A 21155-nucleotide genomic window follows, 5' to 3' on the forward strand; every position below is an offset into this window, starting at 1 on the left:
GACAGCTCAGCTGATCGCGCTACTCACCGCCGGTCCGGTCAGCTCCACGCAGCAACTGAGGTGAGTAGCGCGATCAGCTGAGCTGTCACTGAGGTTACCCGCGGCCACCGCTAACAATTTAGGCTGGGGGGCTCCCCATAACGTGGGGCTCCCCATCCTGAGAATACCAGCCTTCAGCAGTATGGCTTTATCTGGCTGGTATTAAATTTGGGGGGGACCGCACGCCGTTTTTTTTAATTATTTATTTATTTATTTCTATACTCCATAGTGTTACGAACCGGCGCCGCCATAGCCGCAAGCAGCCTGCTGCGGTTCCTGTTGCGCCCAGGCGCCGGCTGCCGTTCTTGGCCGTGCCTCGGGTCATCCAGTTGGCTGTTTCTTCCACCATGTCTAAGTGTGGAGAGGCGGCTAGTGCGCATGCGTGCGCCGATTTACCCCAGCCAGAGTCTAAGCACGGTGTTTTGCCTAGTGAGCATGCTCAGCCTGTTTGTGTTATGTCTGAGACTAAGTCCTCAGTTCAGGCTACTGAGCATGCTCCCACAATTAACCCTAACAGCCTCTTTGCACAGGTACTTGGACTTCGTGCTGTGTCTAAGTTCTGGGATGTGCCTACTGAGCATGCTCAAACTGATAGTCTGCTTTCTAAGCCTGTGGCTCAGGCCACTGAGCATGCTCAGGCACTTAGTGCATCAGAGGCTAGGTCCGGTAAGGACCTCACTGAGCATGTCCGTGAGGTGGCAGGCCCTGATAGGGCAAAGGGTGTCAGGTGTCCTGATGACGTGGCAACTCCGGACTGGCTCGCAGAGGCCCGCCCCCATGATCTGGCACCTCAGTATTGGTCGTCAGACGATGACTGGTGAAGTGTTTGGGGCATGGCTGCCATGAGGTCATCAATGACGTGGCGGTTCCGGATAGGTCGCATGTGACGTCACTGATGACATAGCACTCTGCTATTGGACCTTGGTGGTTCCACCCTGGGTTTGGGGCGGACCCAGGTTATAAAAGGGGCTGGAGACAACATGGAGGTGCGCAGTCTTCACTTTTGCTCAGTCAGAGCACACCTCCATGTTAGAGCCTCATTGTGGCATAAGCCTATGTTGGGAAGCGGTAGGTAGGGTTAGGCGAATGGTGCCTGTCACGCCAAGATTCGTGGCTCGGCACATCAGGGTCAGGCGCCGTGCTTCCCTCCTGCCGTTCCAGTCTTGCTATAGCAGCCCAGTGGCATTAACTGGGCTGCGGCTGCTGTGCTTCCTGTCCGATTGTGCCCCCTACGCACTCGGACAACGCACCTGCTGCGCCACCTGTCCGATTGTGCCTTCTACGCACACGGACAACGCACCTGCTGCGCCACCTGTCCGATTGTGCCCCCTACGCACACGGACAACGCACCTGCTGCGCCACCTGTCCGGTTGTGCCCCCTACACGCACGGACAGCGTACCCCAGGACCCCTGTGGAGTTACCAGGGTGTTCCTTATCCTCCTCGGCTTCCCGGTCAACGCTACTGGTGTACCCATCTGGCCTGACGTGTCCTACACACACGTGGCCAGTCGAGAGGTGGCCAGAAACGCTAATCGGAGGACCGCTCGGCCTGACGTGTCCTACACACGTGGCCGACAGGGCGCTTTCGTGGCGGTCTTCCGGTCAACGCTACCTGGTTACCACCCGGCCTGACGTGTTTCCTGCACACGTGGTTGGTGTAGCGCTAGGTGCACCAAAACGCTAATCGGGTTGTCGTTCGGTCTGACGTGTCCCAACACACGTGACCGGTTCCCAGAGTTCCTGGGTTATCTCAGAGCCATCCAGCTCTATAGTCTCCGCCTAACCCTCAGGTGCCAGCAGCTCCTTTGTCATCTGGAGCACGGTGGGCCCCGACTGGCGATTAGGATATATACCCCCTGGTCCTAATCTGCCGGTCCCCCGTAACACATAGTGACACGCCCACCAGCTGCTGTGATTGGGTGCAGTGAGACACCTGTCACTCAGTGTGTGGGCGTGTCTCACTGCAACCAATCATAGGCGCCGGTGGGCGGTGAAAGCAGGGAATACGAGATTGATTAATGAGCGGCCGGCTTTTTCAAAAGAGGAAAAGCCGCCGGAGTTTAGAGAACAGCCATGCAGCGCCGCGCCGGAGATCGGGGAACGGTAAGTATGAGAGAGGGGGGGAACTGACCGATAGACAGCAAGAGGTACAGATAAGACAGAGAGACCAACCGACAGACATAGAGAGAGACCGACCGACCGACGGACTGAGGGAGAGAACGACACAGAAAAAGAAAAAAGACCGACATCACATGAAAAAAGCACAAAACGTACAGGGAGCAAACAGAGATGCGTCCGTGTCACTCGGACGTGCGCACAGACCCATTGACTTTCATTGGGTCCGTGCTGCGTGTTGAAAACGGACATGCTTCCGTGCAAAACGGAGACACAAACGTAGCACGCACACGGACCTTAATGAAAAACGCACATGTGTCCTCAAACATTAAATAACATTGGTGCACGTTTGGCCGTGTCTCCGGTATATACGGAAACGGACCAAACACGCACGTGTTTCACGGATGTGTGTTTCAGGCCTCAGAGATATTTTGTAAAGAAGAGTGGGACAAAATTTTAGCATTCAGATGTAAAAAGCTGGTACAGACAGACCCCATAATACATTGCATCAGTAACTTCAGCAAAAGGTTGTCCTAAAAAAATACTGACTCAGGGGGGCTGAACACAAATACACATCACAATTTTCAAATTTATATTTTTTTTAAATATTTAGAAAACCATGTCTCATTTGCTTTACACTTGACAAACACTTGATACTTATAGTTTATATATGTCACAAACCGGGCTGAGGAGGGTGGGGGTCACTCAAGAAACCCTCGGCTCGAACGTGGACCGGTTAGTCTGTGACAAAACCGCCCCCCTGATGCCTCTAATACATTGGAGCCATGCGATACGACCTCGTCACGTCCGCCAACATGCGACATTCCACGCACTCAAGGGGTATGTAAGGTCTGTTTGGTGCAATACAGCACTGACACCTCCTGTCCCCGCAGGCACAGGGAGACATGGGGAGGGGAAACAGAGCAAGCCACGCAACCTCCGGCGCAGCACCCAGCTTTCCCACAACCCGAAAGGCCGACATAAACTTTCCACTAGACCCAAGGAAATAGAATTCTGCCGATCTGGTACAGTGAGGTAGACTGCCACCAGCCTCATTAGATATAGGCCTGGTCCATTGGCAGAACTATATTGGGCCAGAAACCAGCCCAGGTAGCATATAATGTTAAACCGAGCTCACGGACATGAAGTTCAGCCCAAAATGTAATTATATATTTAATCGCCTTAAGGACACACTAGATAATACACTATATACAAAATGAGAAATACAGATTATATGTCAGAAGTACTTTTACACATAAGTTATGGTTGCAAACAGATACACAAATGGATCAGTAACCTTGTTATTTTATGATTCGACCTGGTGTTGGATTGCAAAGACGAGGTGCTATGGAGCCACGAGTTACCTGGGACTCCTCACACATGTACCGCACGTGACCACTCACAAACTGTCTGCTCTGGTTTTAATGAACCTATGTCTCCCCCATATCCCTTCCCCCTTGTGACCTGAAACAGGGCTGGACATGGGTGTGCCTTTTGTTTCCAGAGAGCTATTCATTTGCAGTTTTCCCCATATCTCTACCCCTGAGTGTCGCACACAGAAGATATAACCATATTTTTCCGGTTATGATTTGATCTATATATAGATAGGAAACATGAGATGTTTGTGGGCTTCCTATGGCAAGTTATTAATTTTGAGCTGATTTGCACATCACACTATTAATAGAAAATATGTGTGACGTGCATCTTGCCATTGTGAAGCCGGAAATATACCTATCCTGTATGTGGGAGTATTTGCAAAGCAAGAATGCCGCGGAGACACCATCACATGCTTCTCAACGCTGGCAGGAAACTAGCCAGGTCTTTCACCGGGAAGGAACAACCACGGGAAGGGCAGCCTCCAGTCAAGGAGACCGCCCATGCCAAACATGGTATCCATCCACAGACAGCTGTTTCGGGGTATTTGCCCCTCATCAGTGTGGAGTAGGAAACTGACTAGTGGGAGCAATGCCTAGTAGAAGACTACATAGGTAAGGATGGTTGACCTCAAGGAGATCAACATCCAACACCGCAGAGACACCATCACATGTTTCTCAACGCTGGCAGGAAACTAGCCAGGTCTTTCACCGGCAAGGAACAACCACGGGAAGGGCAGCCTCCAGTCAAGGAGACCACCCATGCCAAACATGGTATCCATCCACAGACAGCTGTTTCGGGGTATTTGCCCCTCATCAGTGTGGAGTAGGAAACTGGCTAGTGGGAGCAATACCTAGTAGAAGACTACATAGGTAAGGATGGTTGACCTCGGGGAGATGAACATCCAACACCGCGGAGACACCATCACATGTTTCTCAACGCTGGCAGGAAAGTAGCCAGGTCTTTCACCGGGAAGGAACAACCACGGGAAGGGCAGCCTCCAGTCAAGGAGTCCGCCTATGCCAAACATGGTATCCATCCACAGACAGCTGTTTTGGGGTATTTCCCTCTCATCAGTGTGGAGTAGGAAACTGGCTAGTGGGAGCAATGCCTAGTAGAAGACAACATAGGTAAGGATGGTTGACCTCGGGGAGATCAACATCCAACACCGCGGAGACACCATCACGTGTTTCTCAACGCAGTGACACTAGAACAAAGCCCCCTGGGAAAATATGCAAAACAAGAATGCCGCGGAGACACTATCACATGTTTCTCAATGCTGACAGGAAACTAGCCAGGTCTTTCACCAGAAAGGAACAACCACGGGAAGGGCAGCACACATCGCTACGTGTGACACCCCGGGAATAATGAACACAGCTTACCTGCGTCCCACCGGCAATGAAAAAGGAAGGAAGTGGGCGGGATATTACGTCCCGCTCATCTCCGCCCCTCCGCTTCTATTGGGCGGCCGCTGTGTGACGTCGCTGTGACGCCGATCGTCCCTCCCTCTTCAGGAAGAGGATGTTCGCCGCCCACAGCGACGTCGTTAGGGAGGTAAGTACGTGTGACCGGGGTTAAAGACTTTGTGCGCCACGGGCAACGAATTGCCTGTGATGCACAAATGACGGGGGCGGGTGCTCATGCGATTGCACGACATATCGTACCGTGTAACGCCGCCTTAAGAAGATTGCATTGCTCTGAATTACTCAAGAGACAAATTGAGAATACTCTTTTAAGCTATTATGAGTTGCTGGCAACTGCCAAAATATGTGACAATAGACTGAAACCGCCAAACCTCTGAATGATATACTGTACTTTATCAGCCAAGTCTTTGTATTACTGACTGTATCAGCCAAGCTTTTGTAGCACATTCTGTAACTGCCAAACCCCTAAACCATATACTGTATCCACCAAGCTCTGTACCATATACTATAACTATTAATTCTCTGTTCACATATACTGTTACCACCAACCTCTGTACCTTGTACTGTTTCTGACACTTACGGTATGTTTTTAAAAAAGAAAATGTTAGAATATGTTCACACATTGCGTTTCTGCTGCTTTTTTGTCTGCACAAAACCTGCTCTCTTGGCAGTAAAAAAAGCTGCTTTCAAAAAGTGTTTTTGCAGCTTATTTGCTGCGTTTTTTGGCTGCTTTTTTAGCATGTATTCCTCTACAGTACGTGTTTAGATAAAGTTAGGGATACTTTGCACACTGCAACATCGCTAGCCGATGCTTGCGATGCTGAGCGCGATAGTCCCCGCCCCCGTCGCACATGCGATATCTTGTGATAGCTGCCGTAGCGAACATTATCGCTACGGCAGCTTCACACACACATACCTGCCGTGCGACGTCGCTCTGGCCGGCGACCCGCCTCCTTCCTAAGGGGGCAGGTCGTGCGGTGTCACAGCGACGTCACACGGCAGGCGGCCAATAGAAGCGGAGCGGCGGAGATGAGCGGGATGTAAACATCCCGCCCACCTCCTTCCTTCCGCATTGCCGTTGGAGGCAGGTAAGGAGATGTTCTTCGCTCCTGCGGCTTCACACACAGCGATGTGTGCTGCCGCAGGAGCGAGGAACAACATCGTATCTCCTATCGGTGCGACATTATGAAAATGTCCGACACTACACAGATCACCGATTTATGACGCTTTTGCGATCGTTTATTGGCGTATCTAGGCTTTACACGTTGCGACGTCGTTACCGGCGCCGGATGTGCGTCACTTTCGATTTGACCCCGACGATATCGCAGTAGTAGTAGATGTCGCAACGTGCAAAGTACCCCTTAGTTTCACTCACCACAAAAGCAGCAAAAACAACAAAAAAAATGCACCTGGGTTTTTGCACTTTCTCATTGCTTTCAATGGAGCAAAAAAGCTGCAAAACCGCTGAAAGAATTGACACGCTGCTTCTTTCAAAAACGCAGCACTTTTCCGTTTCAGTCAGGAAAAAAAGCAAGTGTGTGTGCATGAGATTTCTAGACTCTCATAGGCTTTGCTGGTACTGTAAAAAGCAGCTTTTAAGTTGCATAAAATTCATGATCAAAACCTTAAAAAAAATTGCAGCAAAAACGCAATGTGTCAATCATACCAAGCCTACCTCAAATTGTGTCATATACACACCTCTTACACACCGAACAGACACTGTTCACACATTAAAAGTATTAAGGATAAATGTAAAAATATATATTCTGATGATCCCCTTTAATTGTATAATATACTTGTCACAAGCTCATTTACCCTATCTCTGCACATCTATTCTCCCTTTCTAGTCCTGGACAGCACACGCCTAATACAAGTTCATACTTCCCACTAATTTCTTGCAATCCCTGACCTGTGAAGTTTGTGGAGTACCACGCAGGAGTGCCACATTATAGTGGTTGTATGGCAGGATGACAAATGCTAAACCTGCCAACAATTCCTATTTTCCTTGGATAATCCCGCAAAAAAAAAAAGTGCAAATGGAGAAAATTATGCAACCCTCTGAAGCCTCTTGTTCCAAAACCCTATTGTGACGATACAACACTAGGTGTCACTAGAAGCTACTAGAGACAGAGAAATCAAACACACTGGTGGTCAGAAGCCGGGAAGTCAGATAAAGTACACAGGGAGTGAGCAGAGTCGGGGTCAGGGTATAAGCCAGAGGTCAGAAGCCAGGAAGTAAGATAAGGTACAAAGGGAGCGAGCGAAGCCGAGGTCAGGATACAAGCCAGAGGTCAGAAGCCAGGAAGTCAGATAAGGTACACAGGGAGCGAGAGGAGCCGAGGTCAGGTTACAAGCCGGAGGTCAGAAGCCAGAGGGATAACATCAGAGTCAGGGGCACGAGCAGAGAAGGGTAACAAAGATCCAGAATAGGGAGGCAAGATCAGAAGAACAAAACTCACGGGAGCCAGAGAACTCACTGCAGAGCAGGAACTATGATTGGCAGAGTTCCAGATGAAGTTGCCCTCTAATGAAGCCGAGCACTCTCCCGGAACTAGGGGCCTGAACACAGGCCCCTCCCAACACCAGCGCAGGACCTGAAAACTATGAAGCAACCCATGACCTGGAGCATAATACAGAACATTGGCTCTTCTGGAGAGCAGAGCACCGCAGATCATGACACATATGCAGCTGAATCAGTTACCCAGGTGCTGACATACAAGATTTTTAGCCCCTATTTGTCCTTCCCTTTTAGATGACTGCAAGCAGAAATCTTGAAACTCATAAGAAATGGCACAGAACAAACATTAGAACATTATAATGATATGTTTACACAGATTACATTTATACGTTGATCTGTTCACACACGGTACTGGATAAATGCACTGACGTATCATCCTGTATATGCGCTATATCTTGTCTATGTGCTCTATTTCATAGTATATGCACTAAGCATTTCACCGTCTCCCCCTGTACATTCCACAGCCTCATGGATACGACATTCGTGTTTATTGCACATTTTGATTAAAGGCATTGATCATATTCTTTTGGAATGGGTAACCTACTTTCTCTGCAATGGTCGAGCTGAACATTTCATCAAGGCCATTAGGAGCCTTCTGTAGCACTTCAGCAGAAATAATACGAGCCCCGGACAGTGCCGGAGAGATGTATGACACCGCTGGGTATTTTCTATCTGCTTTAACTTCTCTTTTAATGAACACTCTCCCCACCCCCATCTGTAAGAGCTCAGTGGTAATAAAACTGCAACCACTGGATAATCTGCAACCCTTGGGAGCCGTACAATATTGGAATTTCCCATTGATTTCATACATGTCCAATAATTCTGTGCACTACGTGCATTTGTGTGCATGTAAGCTGTAGTTAATTTTGGCAAGGACATTCTAAGCAAACCTCTACCGCAGAGGATCTCATCCGGCCAGCCACCGAGGGGATTAGATTGTGTTTCTATGGGCAGTAGTATAATAATTGTAAATTGTAAATATGTTTTTCCTGGTATGGTAACACTCGCCGGTGTTTTGGGCGAGCAGTAGTAGGAGTGGATGCACAAGACCAAAGGGAAACCCTGGCTTACCCTGACATGGGAGGGGCTTAACTAAGTGACCCCTGAGGTAGACGCAAGGTGCCACTGCCATAGCAGTCTCCGGGACTGTGGCAGTTGACCCCCAGGACAGAGAAAGCAGGGACAGACACAGGTGTAGACAGGAACAGTCTCTAGTGTAGGCGGGTGTAGCCAGGATGGCTGGAACAGAAATATGGTGGGCACAACACAGGCAGACAGGTATGGGAAGGTGGGCACAGGTAGGTAACAGGACAGGAGCACGGGACTTGACAACTAGCTAGCAGACGGGTAAACTGACTAAAGAAGTTATACAGGCACCTCCCCTAGTGGGACGATGCCTTAAGAACATAGTGCCTCTCATCCATACGCTGAGGGGTAATTCAGGGAAATTGTGCACCAGCTCTTTAAGAGCAAAGCAGGAACGTACCCACCTTAAACTAATTCCTGGGGCCTGTGCAGTATGCACAGGCCCTGGGAGGAGGAAGCAGAGGAGAACATGGACAACCATGGGAGTGCGGTGAAGGAAGCAGCAACAATAAGTAGGAGGAAGTGAAGCAGGTAGGAATGTCCCAAGGATGCGAATAGCGCATTCCTATATACCTCCTAATTCTAATTCCAAATTATTATGCAAAAAATATTTTTTCATATTTTCCTAAATTAACTTTATGAATTGTAGTCATTGTTATTTTCCAGTCATCTACTATTCGAGTATAATTGAAATGTTTTTGATCAAACTGCCTATGAAAACAGTATATTATTAAAAATAATAAACACTCAAAATGCACTCAAAATGCATGTTCCAAATTATTATGCACAGCAGAGTTTTCAACCTTTTTTATTTTTATTTTGAAAAACAAAATGGTCAATTGTGAAATTCTAAGCATTATCAGCTTATTATAAAATGAAATCAAACAGTTTTCAAGTCAAAATTTAAATCTAGGTGATGTTACATTTGCACATAGGACCCCTTGTTTGAAAGAAGCTTCTGAACTCTCTCGTCCATTGAATTTGCCAGTTTTTGGATGGTTTGTGCTTCAATTGTTTTGCATGTGGACAGAATACCCTCCCAGAGCTGTTGTGAACTGCCTCCCACCATCATAGACACTCCTTTTGATGATGCTCCAGAGGTTCTCAATGGGGTTGAGGTCAGGGGAAGATGGTGGCCACACCATACGTTTGTCCTCTTTTATGCCCATAGCAGCCAGAGATGCAGATGTGTTATTTGCAGCATGAGACGGTGCATTATCATGCATGAAAATGATCTTGCTGCGGAATGCACGGTTCTTCCTCTTGAACCATAGCAGGAAGTGCTGTTTTAGAAACTCCACATAGATTATGGAGTTCATCTTTACCCCTTCAGGGATCCTAAAGGGGCCAACAATCTCTCTCCCCATGATTCCAGCCCAAAAAATTACTCCACCTCCTCCTTGTTGGCGCCTTAGCTGTGTTTTCATGGGGTGTCCATCAACCAGCCATCCTCCACTCCATCCATCTGGACCATCGAGCGTTGCATGGCACTCATCAGTGAACAAAACCGTTTGGAAGTCAGTTTTCATGTATCGTTTGGCCCACTGGAGCCGTTTCTGCTTGTGTGCAGGGGATAGCGGTGGTCGACAGGATGGCTTACGCACAGCTGCAAACCTCTGAAGGACCCTGCATCTTGTTGTTCGGGGGACGTTGGAGGCACCAGCAGCTTCAGAAACTTGTCTGCTGCTATGATAAGGCATTTTAGCAGCTGCTCTTTTAACCTGACGCAATTGCCTGTTGGAAAGAGTCCTCCATTTCTCCTTATCAGCACGCACACGCGGGTGCTGTGAATCCGCTACATACTTCTGGATTGTGCGATGATCACGATGAAGTGTCTTGACAATGTTGATTGTCGTCATGCCTTGACCTAAATACTCCACAATTTGTTGCTTCTCAGCAGCCGACACATCTTTTTTCTTTCCCATTTTGGCAAAAAATGTAGGCTGCTTAATAATGTGGAACAGCCTTCTTCAGTCGTCTTGCCTTTATTTGGTCACACATGCCAAACTAATGTGCACAGGTCTCTGCAATTGCTTTCAGTGATATAAAGAGCCCTGACACACATCACCATCAATGAGTTTAAATGACAAGCAAAAAATGTCTGACCTTATCACTCCTAAACTCTTTTTGCATAATAATTTGGAACACAGTGTATATACACATAATTGGTCCCAAAAGAGGGTAATGTGAGAGAATAGAATCCATTCTGTTCTCATTGTGTCCATCTTGTCATATAAGTAATGATGTCATAGGGTTTAGCTAACACTGATGGGTGGGGAAGTTTCACATTTCCATTCACACCTCTATGGCTCTTATTGGTGCATAGTTCAAAGGAGTTATTTCTTTGTTTGAGGTACTATATGAACTGGTCACATGATGTAATAATGCAGATACTTTCAGTACATCACAAAGCATGTGTGTGCTGCAATGACTTCCCGAGCGCTCGCCAAACAAATTTTATTAATTTGAAGTTCAAGAGGTATAGAAGGAGTGTACTTTGCTCACACACTAATGCATATTTAAGTAGATCTCTTGGACCTGATAAGGCTAGTGTCCTTACTTTGAAAATCTGTATCACAACAACTATATAATCCTTATATTAAAATGACCATTAAAATGAGTTCAGCTATAGAGAGAGTTCATGTACCAAAGTATTTAGTCTCTTGCCCCCTCAGCCTGACTGAGCTGTAGCTTATACTTAGCATTGTGAAATTTCAGCAGCAGTAGGGAGGTGGGGCATTGAGGAGCTGACAATGAGGCCAGATTGAGCTAAAACGTTCAACAAGGATTACCCAGCTATTCTGACATGGATTTTCACAGTAAGTACACCAGCCTCAGGTCTAGTAGATCTATTTTGTAATGTATACAATGTATATTGTGAAATCTGGTGATCTACTTTCACTGTTTGCTCCACTGATTATAGGAGTAATTCAGCTCTGCTCATTCTGACAGTGAAAGTTGAGTGGGGACGGTGTCGGCACATCTACAGATATCTATGGAGTTGCGTGCAAGAGTAACAAGTCCCTGGTGTGTTGAGGACCACAGTGAGAAAAGTTGCCATTTCGATTGACAGGGTAAGGAGCCGTCAATTATCAATAAAGAACCTCAAAAGTCGACTAGATGCCAATATTTAATTTATCAATATGTGGTTCGTAATCTATTTACTACTTTCGATTTAGCGGAGCAAGGACAGAAAGAGAGAGAGAAACTTTTTCCACCTTCCAGGAAAATGCTTGAGCTTTGCTTTGACTTCAGTTACGCTTGATACTCAAGTCGAAGACTTCTGAGAGTCCAACCTGCTCGATTCGAGTGCCCAGCACTCAAGCATTTTAGTGCTCCCTCATCGATAGTTGGCACCCTTGAAATTGTTCCAGAAAATGAAGTGTTTCTCCCATAGATTTTTTTTAAAATTACACATGTTTTGCTATACAAGTGTTTATTTCCTTTGGATGTATTGGATAACACAAAAAAACAGAGAAAAAAGGCAAATTAGACATAATTTCACAAAACACTCCAAAAACGGGCTAGACAAAATTGTTGTCCCCCTCAACTTAATGTTTGGTTGAACACCCTTTGGAATAAATAACTGCAATCAATGGCTTTCTACGTATAACCATCAACAAGCTTCTTACACCTCTCATCTGGAATTTTGGACTCTTCTTTTACAATCTGCTCCAGGTCTTTCATATTTGAAGGCAACTCCCCCCAACGGCAATTTTAAGATTTCTCCACAGGTGTTCAATTGGATTTAGATCCGGACTCATTGCTGCCACTTCAGAACTCTCCAGCACTTTTAGTGGCTTCTTGATGTGTGTTTGGGGTCGTTATCCTGCTGGAAGACCCCTGACCTAGGGCACAAACCCAGATTTCTGGCACTGGGCACTACATTGCGACCCAAAATCCTTTGGTAATCTTCAGATTTCATGATGTCTTGCACACAGTAAAGGCACCCAGTTCCAGAGTCAGCAAAACAACCCAAAACATCTTTGAACCTCCACCATATTTGACTGTAGGTATTGTGTTCTTTTTGGTAAACAGTAGAATGATTTGCTTTACCAAAAAGCTCTATATTGGTCTTATCTGTCCACAAGACACTTTCCCAGGAAGACTCTGGTTTACTCTGTGTTAGCAGCGAGGTTTTCCTGAGTTTCCTGTCATAGTTTCATTTCATTCAAATGTCGATGAATAGTCCACGCTGACATGGATACACCCTGAGCCTGCAGGACAGCTTGACTTTCCTTGGAACTTGATTGTGGCTGGTTATCCACCATCCAAACTATCCTGCATTGCAACCTTTCATAAATTTGTCTCTGACGTCCACATCCAGGGAGATTAGCTACAGTGCCATGGGTTGTATACTTCTTGATTATGTTGCAAACTGTGGACTAAGGAACATCAAGATCTCTGGAGATGGACTTTAGACCTAGAGATTGTTGATATTATTAAACACCTTTGGTTCTCAAGTCCTCACACAGTTCTCTTCACCTCCTTTGGTTCTCCATGGTTAATGTGGCACACCTAGACACACTGCAAATATTGAAGCTACTTCTTCCTTTTTTATTTGGTTTTAGGTGTGATTTTCATATTGCCCACACTTGTTACTTGCTACAAGTGAGTTTGAATGAGCATCACATGTTTCAAACAAAGTTGTTTAACCACAATTATGGAAAGGTGTCTACAATTTTGTCAGGCCCATTTTGGGGGTTTTGTGTGAAATTATGTCCAATTTGCCTTTTTTTTAATATTTTTTATGTTGTTCCAATACACACAAAGAAAATGAACATATATGTAACAAAATGTGTAATTGAAACAGAGCTATAGGAAACAAAGAGCGCAAAAGGGTCTTATCCAAATAAGATGTCATGTGCATAAGAAGAGGACAGGATACATGGGCAGGATCTATTGTGGTTTGTTATGGACCCGTTTTGAAGTTTTCCAAACCTTGTTAAGCACAAAACAAATTACCTGCCTTGTCCTCTTCTTATGACATCCACAGCAGGATGGAGAGACCATGTTGTTGTTTTTTTTTTTATTTCTTCTAGTCAAAATGTGTAATTGCAATAAGTTTTTGGAAGAACAGTTTTGGTTATGACTGTATGTGTGAGGCTGGTTTCAAACGTCCGTGTTTAATCAGGTAAAAGCCACATGCATGGGTATAGTCATAGGTGTGTCACATGTGTGACATCTGTTTGCATACGTGTGACATCAGTGTGACAGGTACCGGAGAAAACACTTGTGTTTGAAATAAAAAGATTTTCTATTATTCCTCTGTATCAAGTGATGCTGTCTTCGGTGCTGCTGTCTCTTGTTTCTGACCCCCGCTAATTATGCTCATTGAATATTCACTGCACTGAGGACCTCAAAGCAGGAACATCACCAGGGACAGTGTCGGAGACAGAATCGCACAGTGTGTGTGCAGTGACGTCCAGGAGGTCATCGGAGTTCCCAATGAACTCTGATGACCTCCTGATGACACCCCCCAACACCCGCGCTACAGCAGGTGTCTTGACGGTGACTTCATAGGTTCATCAGAGTTCATGTGTCACACAGATCACATCAGTGTGCGATCCATGTGACACCCATGACGAAAAAGAGACATGTCTCTGTGTGTACGTGCAGGGCCACACCGGGTCATATGGTTATGTGTGTAACTCTAGAGAACAACATGGGTATGTGTGGAATCTGTGTTAAAAATGGATATCCCACGTACCTAAAACACGGACGTCTGCCACCAGCCTGAGATAGTATAGTGCTGTCTAAGAATTTTTCATTTTTTAGATTTTTTTTCATTCTTTTATGGCATTAACACAAAACATGTGAAATCTTATCACAATGGCAATGTTATGGTGTTTACTCAGAAAATGAATCGTGTTGTCTTATTTATGTTGCGTGATTTAGAAGATAAATAGGAAAGTTAAACGAGGGAGAGAAGAAATGGGAACAAAGGGATGTGGACAAGCATATATTAAAGGTGGTGCTGATCGCAAATGATATGTAAAGCTGGATGTGATGTAGAGAATGAAATATTGCATGGGGGCGAGAATGGTTTGCTCAAGACATATTACAAGAGGCCAAACTCACCAGAACTTATATATCAGATCTTTGAAGTTTCTGTTTCTGTTTTAAGTTTCTTGGGGGTTGGCCTTTAAAATCCATGTTATACCATCGATGACTAGGCTGCACTTATGCATTTATGCATAAGATGAACTTCTGTGCTCTCGCCATTCATATGGGATGAAGGCGTTGGTGCCCGATAGACCCTTTGTTCTGTTTCTCGAAAAGATCTTTCACACACAGTATCAGTGAGAAAAAAGAAAGTTCCGAGCAATTACATACTGAACAGCAGGTAGTCTTCAAAGACAAAGGAATAGTTACATGATGCCTTACTAAAAACATCTGTCTATCAAGTTCAACTATAGAAATATTCAGGGTACGGATTAACACACAGATACATAGCAGGGAATGACCCTATGAATGAGTTAAGACCAATAGGTATCCATTTGCTGTTGCCTGTTGCACTGATTTTTGGGGAAATTTACTTTTACTACATTAGATTAATCTACTTTGAGGATTGTAAATAATATATTTTGTACAAGTATCAATGGGAAAACAGCAATTTTTTTTAAAAAATGGGTTAAGTTGGTGAATACAGTTAAACAAGTTGCTTCACCACAGACATCACTTTAATAATGTCATGATGAATCTGGGATAGTAGGGAACTGGGACCCCTAAGCTGTCCCTGAAGCTAGGGGCCCCCCTATCTTATTCTTAGGGATACCCCTAATGGTGAGTATGCCTGAGTCTCCTTCCTGGCCTTGCTCCTGACCAGTCCTGATATGATTCCCCCTGCCTCCGAGGGAGGGATGGGACAGGAGTGTAATGAAAGTCACAGATATAGACAGGTAACGGAAAAATCAAAATGCTGTCACACAGCACACACACACACAGAGGTAAAGACAGTAAGAGATTCAGGAGAAAACACATGAGAAAAAAGGAAGCTACAAAACAACAGGGGTGAACTTACAAAACCTCAACAAGCAAATAGCACAATTTTCACCAAAGAATCTGGGACACCACACCTCCCAAACCAACATAGAAACTATAGCTGGCATGGGTAAAAGATTTCATCTAGCTTAAATAGGAGGGGAGCAGATGTGATTTGCCTCTCCACCACATGTTATCAAAAAAACCTAACAAGCAGACCAGCAGAGATTAACTCCATCTAGCCTGCCTATGAATCAGCACACAGCAGGATGACGCCCGAGTCTGCTTGTGTTTATCCTAGACGCCAGAGAAAATAATTGGACGAAATGTCAGAATCTGCAATGTGAACAGAGCTCAACGCCGCCATGACAGTTGGCGAAGTTTGTGCAAAACTCAAATTCTTAGAGCCAGCATGAAAATCTTTTCATTGCCATGGGTATGGATCCATGGCTAACAATTACTGTGTGATGATGCTACTTGTTGCTCATTTTAAAGGGGTTGTTCACTACTGGACAACCCATTCTGAAACTATTCGGACATGCCCTGCTCAATCAGTATGTTTTCCCCTTGTAAAATAATAGCCGCTATTCCCACCTCTGGTGTGGGAGCATTTCCAGCAACATCGGCGCCTGCTCTCCAGAGGTTCATGTGACATTATGTTGCACCATCCCTTTGGTCAATCTGCGGCCTCTTCATTGTCTCCTCTTTTGGACAGTATTGACTGCGGCTTCTCTCTCACTTCCTCCACATGTCTGGTTTGTCCAGAGGAGGGGCCAGTAAAGCAGCAACTGATTGGCAGCAGGGATCGCATGACATTATGCAGACGGGACAGCCCATGCCAACACCACTGAATTGGCCACAGGACCGGAGGTGAGTATAGCTGAAATTATTTTAAAATTGGGAAACATACTGATTGAAAAGTGGTTGTCGAGGTAGTGGTCTCAATTAAATAATAACAATATATACTCATCCCCCTGAATAGTACCAATCCAGTGATGTTGTAGCTGAGTCTCCCTATGCTCATATGGCTTTAAGCCATGTGAGTACTGCAGCCAATCAGTAGATGACTGTCATGCACTTTCTAGATTGCGAATTATTTCTAGATTGCGAATTACTACTACAGCATTGGACTCTGTTCACATTAAGAGTCCAACAGGCAATCTGGTCTCTCTTAAGTGCTCAGCTTGGATGGGCGTCGGCTGAGTTTTTTCCCTGCTCCCAGCCGTACAGGAGTTAATCCTTTTTGGAGCAGTGTGCTACTCTTCTGAGAACCAGGTTGCTGATTACATTCCACAGCTGATCAGCTCCTATTTAAGGCTGGGGAGTGTAGAAAAAGACCGCCAAAGATAGCATTTGCTTAGCTATTGCGATATCCCAGTATCTGTGTCAATGTTCCGTTTGGTGACCAGCGACTTGTTGTCTGCACTGTATGACAGTTCCTTGGTGTGACTTTCACCTTCCCCTTTGGTTTATCTCCTTCGGTGTCTTTTTGTCTCCCCTTTATGGTGTCTTTGTCTGTGGTTTATTACTTTGTATTCTGTTGGAGGTGCAGGGTATTAGATCAGGGCCTGGCAGGAGAGAGGGCCAGATTGGGTGTCCTGACCTTCTTACCTTTAAGGGTACTTCCGGGGTGAGGGTTAGCACAGGGGTCCTAGTCCTTAGAACGAGCATAAGTTCTCCTGCATCTCCTAGGCACCCATGACAATGAAGTTGAGTTTGCAGCCCAGTAGCAGTATTTGTGTAGTTTTTTGTCGTTGTTTTATATGGGGCACTGTAGAATTTAAGAAGGAGGGGTCATCCAGTAGTGGATAAACCCTCTAATGGCTGTCCATATAATAAATGGATAGGTTGAGTATAGCACCATGGAAGACGCTGCCTATTAGTGGATCTACCATCATATTATGGCATTCCAAACAGTGCACCACTCTGGAAGACAACTATTTGTCACAGTAGGGTGTATAGACAGGGTTTGCCCGGTGGAATAAAAATCTCTTTCACACATAATACATCTCAAATTCAGCTCAAATTAGTAAGAAATCTTTTCAAAATTGATGCTAAGCTTTAACATATTTTAACATTATCACTCACATTCCCTATTAATTAAATCAGGAAGAATAAACTGCAAAATAATGAAAGCAAAAAAAGCAACGAAGCGCTAAAAACAACAACATGAATTAAAAATATATTTGTTTCATTATCTAAAATAGAAGTTGAAGGGCTTTAATAAAATGTGTCCCTAATTATGTTACATTTTGGAGAAATGTCTAATTTTGAACCAAAATAAGTGGGTTATTGAATATAAAGCCCATTTGACCCCTTCTCCGGTGATTAATGGACCTTGTTATTAGTAGTGATAAGCCGCGCTTCCCCCCGACACTAGACTGCATACTTTTTTTTTCCTAGCTGAATGATTATTTTTCTATTAATTTAATATGATTGCTTTTTCTTGATTTCTTAATTATGTTTGCACATCTAGTGATGGCTTGATTAGCATTTATAATACTGCTATCATTGCATATTTTTGATCCTCACATAAAATCACCATTTATTGTCTTTCGAAAATGTTTAGGAAAAGCTACCAAATAATTAAAGCTGAGCGGCGAGGTAAGAAAACAACAACGCATTTACCTTGTTTGTGGCGCTATACAATGTAAACAACACATTCATTATGATCTATTCATTATCGGAGAGCTGCGCGGATCTGGGGATGCAAAGACGCAAAGCAAATTAAAACGAGGTGAAAGTGATTGAAAATAATATTTTCAGCCATATGCCGAACAGTTAAGCGTCAATTATTTGAACAAGAACATTTTCTCTAAATTGAGCAGCAGTATACGCGAGTCCGGGAATAATCGGAGCATTGCAGTACCATTACAGCCAATGGAGTGGGGCCACGGAAGGAAACAAGATCGGATTCATACTTGTGGTTTTGGGGGCAGATGTTCTTAACTTTACTTGTAAATTCAACAATCTTTAAATTTAATATTAACTTAGAGCTAGCATCTAGGTTTAGTACTGTGTTTCCCCAAAAAGAAGCCCTATTAGGAATTTTCGGCATAAGGCGTAAATGTAAGCCCTACCCCAAAAATAAGCCCTAGTCGCAGTTCAATAATGAAGTGTCCGTGCAGCTAAAAGTTAAAGAATACTGCAAAACACTTCATTATAGAGAGGAGACACCCCAAAAGAGAGACGAAAGAAGACAGAGGACTCCGTAATCATACTCACCAGACGCCGAACGGGAGGACCTGCAGTGGAATGCACACCCACACACATCAGATACACACGCTCACACACCAGATCACACACACATTCATATACACACACACATCAGATCGCACGCACAAAAGAGAGACGAATGTGTGTGTGATCTGATGTATGTGACTGTCGGCCAGAAGCAGAGGAGGACCGCTGTGGAGCTACGCATCCATCTAGAGTTAGGTAAGTATGATTCTCCTGGGAAGGGGTGGTCTGCTTTTTTGGGGGAGCAAATCTTCCCAAACTGTGTTTCCCTGAGACTAAGCGCTATCCCAAAAATAAGCCTTAGTGCATTTTTTGGGGCAAATAATAATATGACTGTCTTATTTTTGGGGAAACACAGTATTTTTAAAAAAAAATATGCAAGGAAGAATGCTATAAAAAAAAGAACATCTTTTTCCAAAATGCTATGGAGGAAATTTTTTTATGATTGGTGTTTTAACGTCAGTATTAATCAATAGAACATTAGAGAAAGTTACGGAAAATTGAATAAGAGATGCACAGCTCATGATCAATTTTGGGCATTTTTGGACTGTCCATGCATCAGATGCTTTTTTGGACAGTTTTGCTGACAGTTTTTTTAAAAAGCAATTCTGTACATAACACAGTGGTGGAATGGTCAGGTGACGTCTTTTAGCTGCTTCACATCTTTTGAAACCTGAAATGGTTAAAACATGTTCCAAATGTTGGGACATTTGTACAGTAAGTCATTTTGACATTGCTGCGCATATGTATGTTCATTTTTTTGGCTTTGATGCCCAACTTTTGGTCTGGGGGTCACATGCTGGCTGCGATATCAATCTTTGAGGTCTCCAACCACCTGGTATATACAGTATATCACAAAAGTGAGTACACCCCTCACATTTTGATAAATATTTTATTACACCTTTGCATGGATCAACACTGATGATCTGACCCTGTGATACAATGTACAGTGTCAGTGTACAGCTGGTATAACAGTGTAAATTTGGTGTCCTCTAAATAACTCAATACACAGCCATTAATATCTAAACCACTGGCAACAAAAATGAGTACACCCCTAAGTGATAATGGCTAAATTGTGCCTAGATGTCAATATTTTGTGTGACCACCATTATTTTCCAGCATTTGCTCAACTCTCTTGGGCATGGAGTTCACTGAGCTTCACAGGAGCCACTGGATCCTTCATCCTCCATGATGACATCACAGAGCTGGTGGATGTCAGAGAGCTTGCGCTCCTCCATCTTCCGTTTGAGGATGGCCCACAGATGCTCCATAGGGTTCAGGTCTGGAGAGGCTTGGCCAGTCCAGAAACTTCATCCTCAGTTTCTTTAGCAAGGCAGTGGTCATCCTGGAGGTGTTTGGGATCAATGTCATGTTGGAATAAGAAGGAAGGAGATCATGTTCTGTTTCAGTCACAGTGCATGTTGGCATTCATGGTTCCCTCAACAAACTGTAGGTCCCCACAGCCAGTAGCATTCATCGGACTGGGAAAAAAGTAGCCTTAGCACATAAATTCCACCAACCCACATACTACTTTGTCATATCCCTCATCACTCTTTTAAAGGAGTTAGTTAAAGAGCCACATATGAAGGACGCAGTAATGTGCATGATTAGCCACTGCTCTATTGAAAATGCCATTCTTCGGAGATGCGTTTTTCATGATCATGGGGGTCCCAGCGATCAGATGTGAAGTGATCGGAAAATCATCCCACATCCAGAAGATAGGGGATAATTTCCAAACTTGGGATAACCCGTTTAAACAGTTGCAATGTCTCCTATGTGATGTCTATATATAGCAGTTAGTCTCCTATATAATGTATATACAGCAGTCCCAGTGTCGCCTATTTGATGGATATACAGCAGTTGCAGTTGTCCGGTAGTGGACAACCCCTTTACACCTAGCTCTCTAGGTGAAAGAGTATCACTATTTGCACACTGTACGGGACCCTCTGGACATGGTACATGTGATTTCAGCTGTTTAGGGAATGCATTCTCACAAAATAAATCTTCAATTTCAATTCAAAATATAATTCTTATGTATTATGAGTACATGAATAAAGAGTGTTCACTTTTTAAACTCTGTTCTAGAACAAGCAAACCCTTCAATATTACATGAAGTACACTGATCACCGCGTAATACCCAAGTTATCTCCCATCTCAATCACTCGTAAGGTACAAATGGCTCACACGCCTTGAGAGCTTTTCCCCGCTGGTCTTTCAATGCATGTTATTACAAGAAATGTACTCAATTTAGGTATCAGATTTCTTATTTTTGTATACAACTTATATAATTCTCCTGCAAAGAAGTAACTTCCGAGCAATTTTCTGCCATTATTTTGATTATGTTGTTTTTGGACATTAAGGTAAAGCTGCGAAG

At 44.5% G+C, this 21155-nt stretch overlaps 1 protein-coding gene across 3 annotated transcripts in view; it reads right to left on the reverse strand.

Annotated features, from left to right (window-relative positions):
• The window catches only part of SEC16B (SEC16 homolog B, endoplasmic reticulum export factor), a 276625-nt gene that overhangs the window by 4236 nt on the left and 251234 nt on the right, over positions 1-21155 (reverse strand). The window contains exon 27 of one of the 3 annotated variants that reach the window (XR_012724949.1): positions 18170-18242. The exons of the other annotated variants lie outside the window; for them this stretch is intronic. The gene's annotated coding sequence lies outside the window, so the exon portion shown is untranslated. The remainder of the gene's footprint in view (positions 1-18169; positions 18243-21155) is intronic. 3 annotated transcript variants of the gene reach the window in all.

Source organism: Anomaloglossus baeobatrachus, chromosome 8 (assembly GCF_048569485.1).
Source record: "Anomaloglossus baeobatrachus isolate aAnoBae1 chromosome 8, aAnoBae1.hap1, whole genome shotgun sequence".
Classification (NCBI taxonomy): Eukaryota; Metazoa; Chordata; class Amphibia; order Anura; family Aromobatidae; genus Anomaloglossus; species Anomaloglossus baeobatrachus.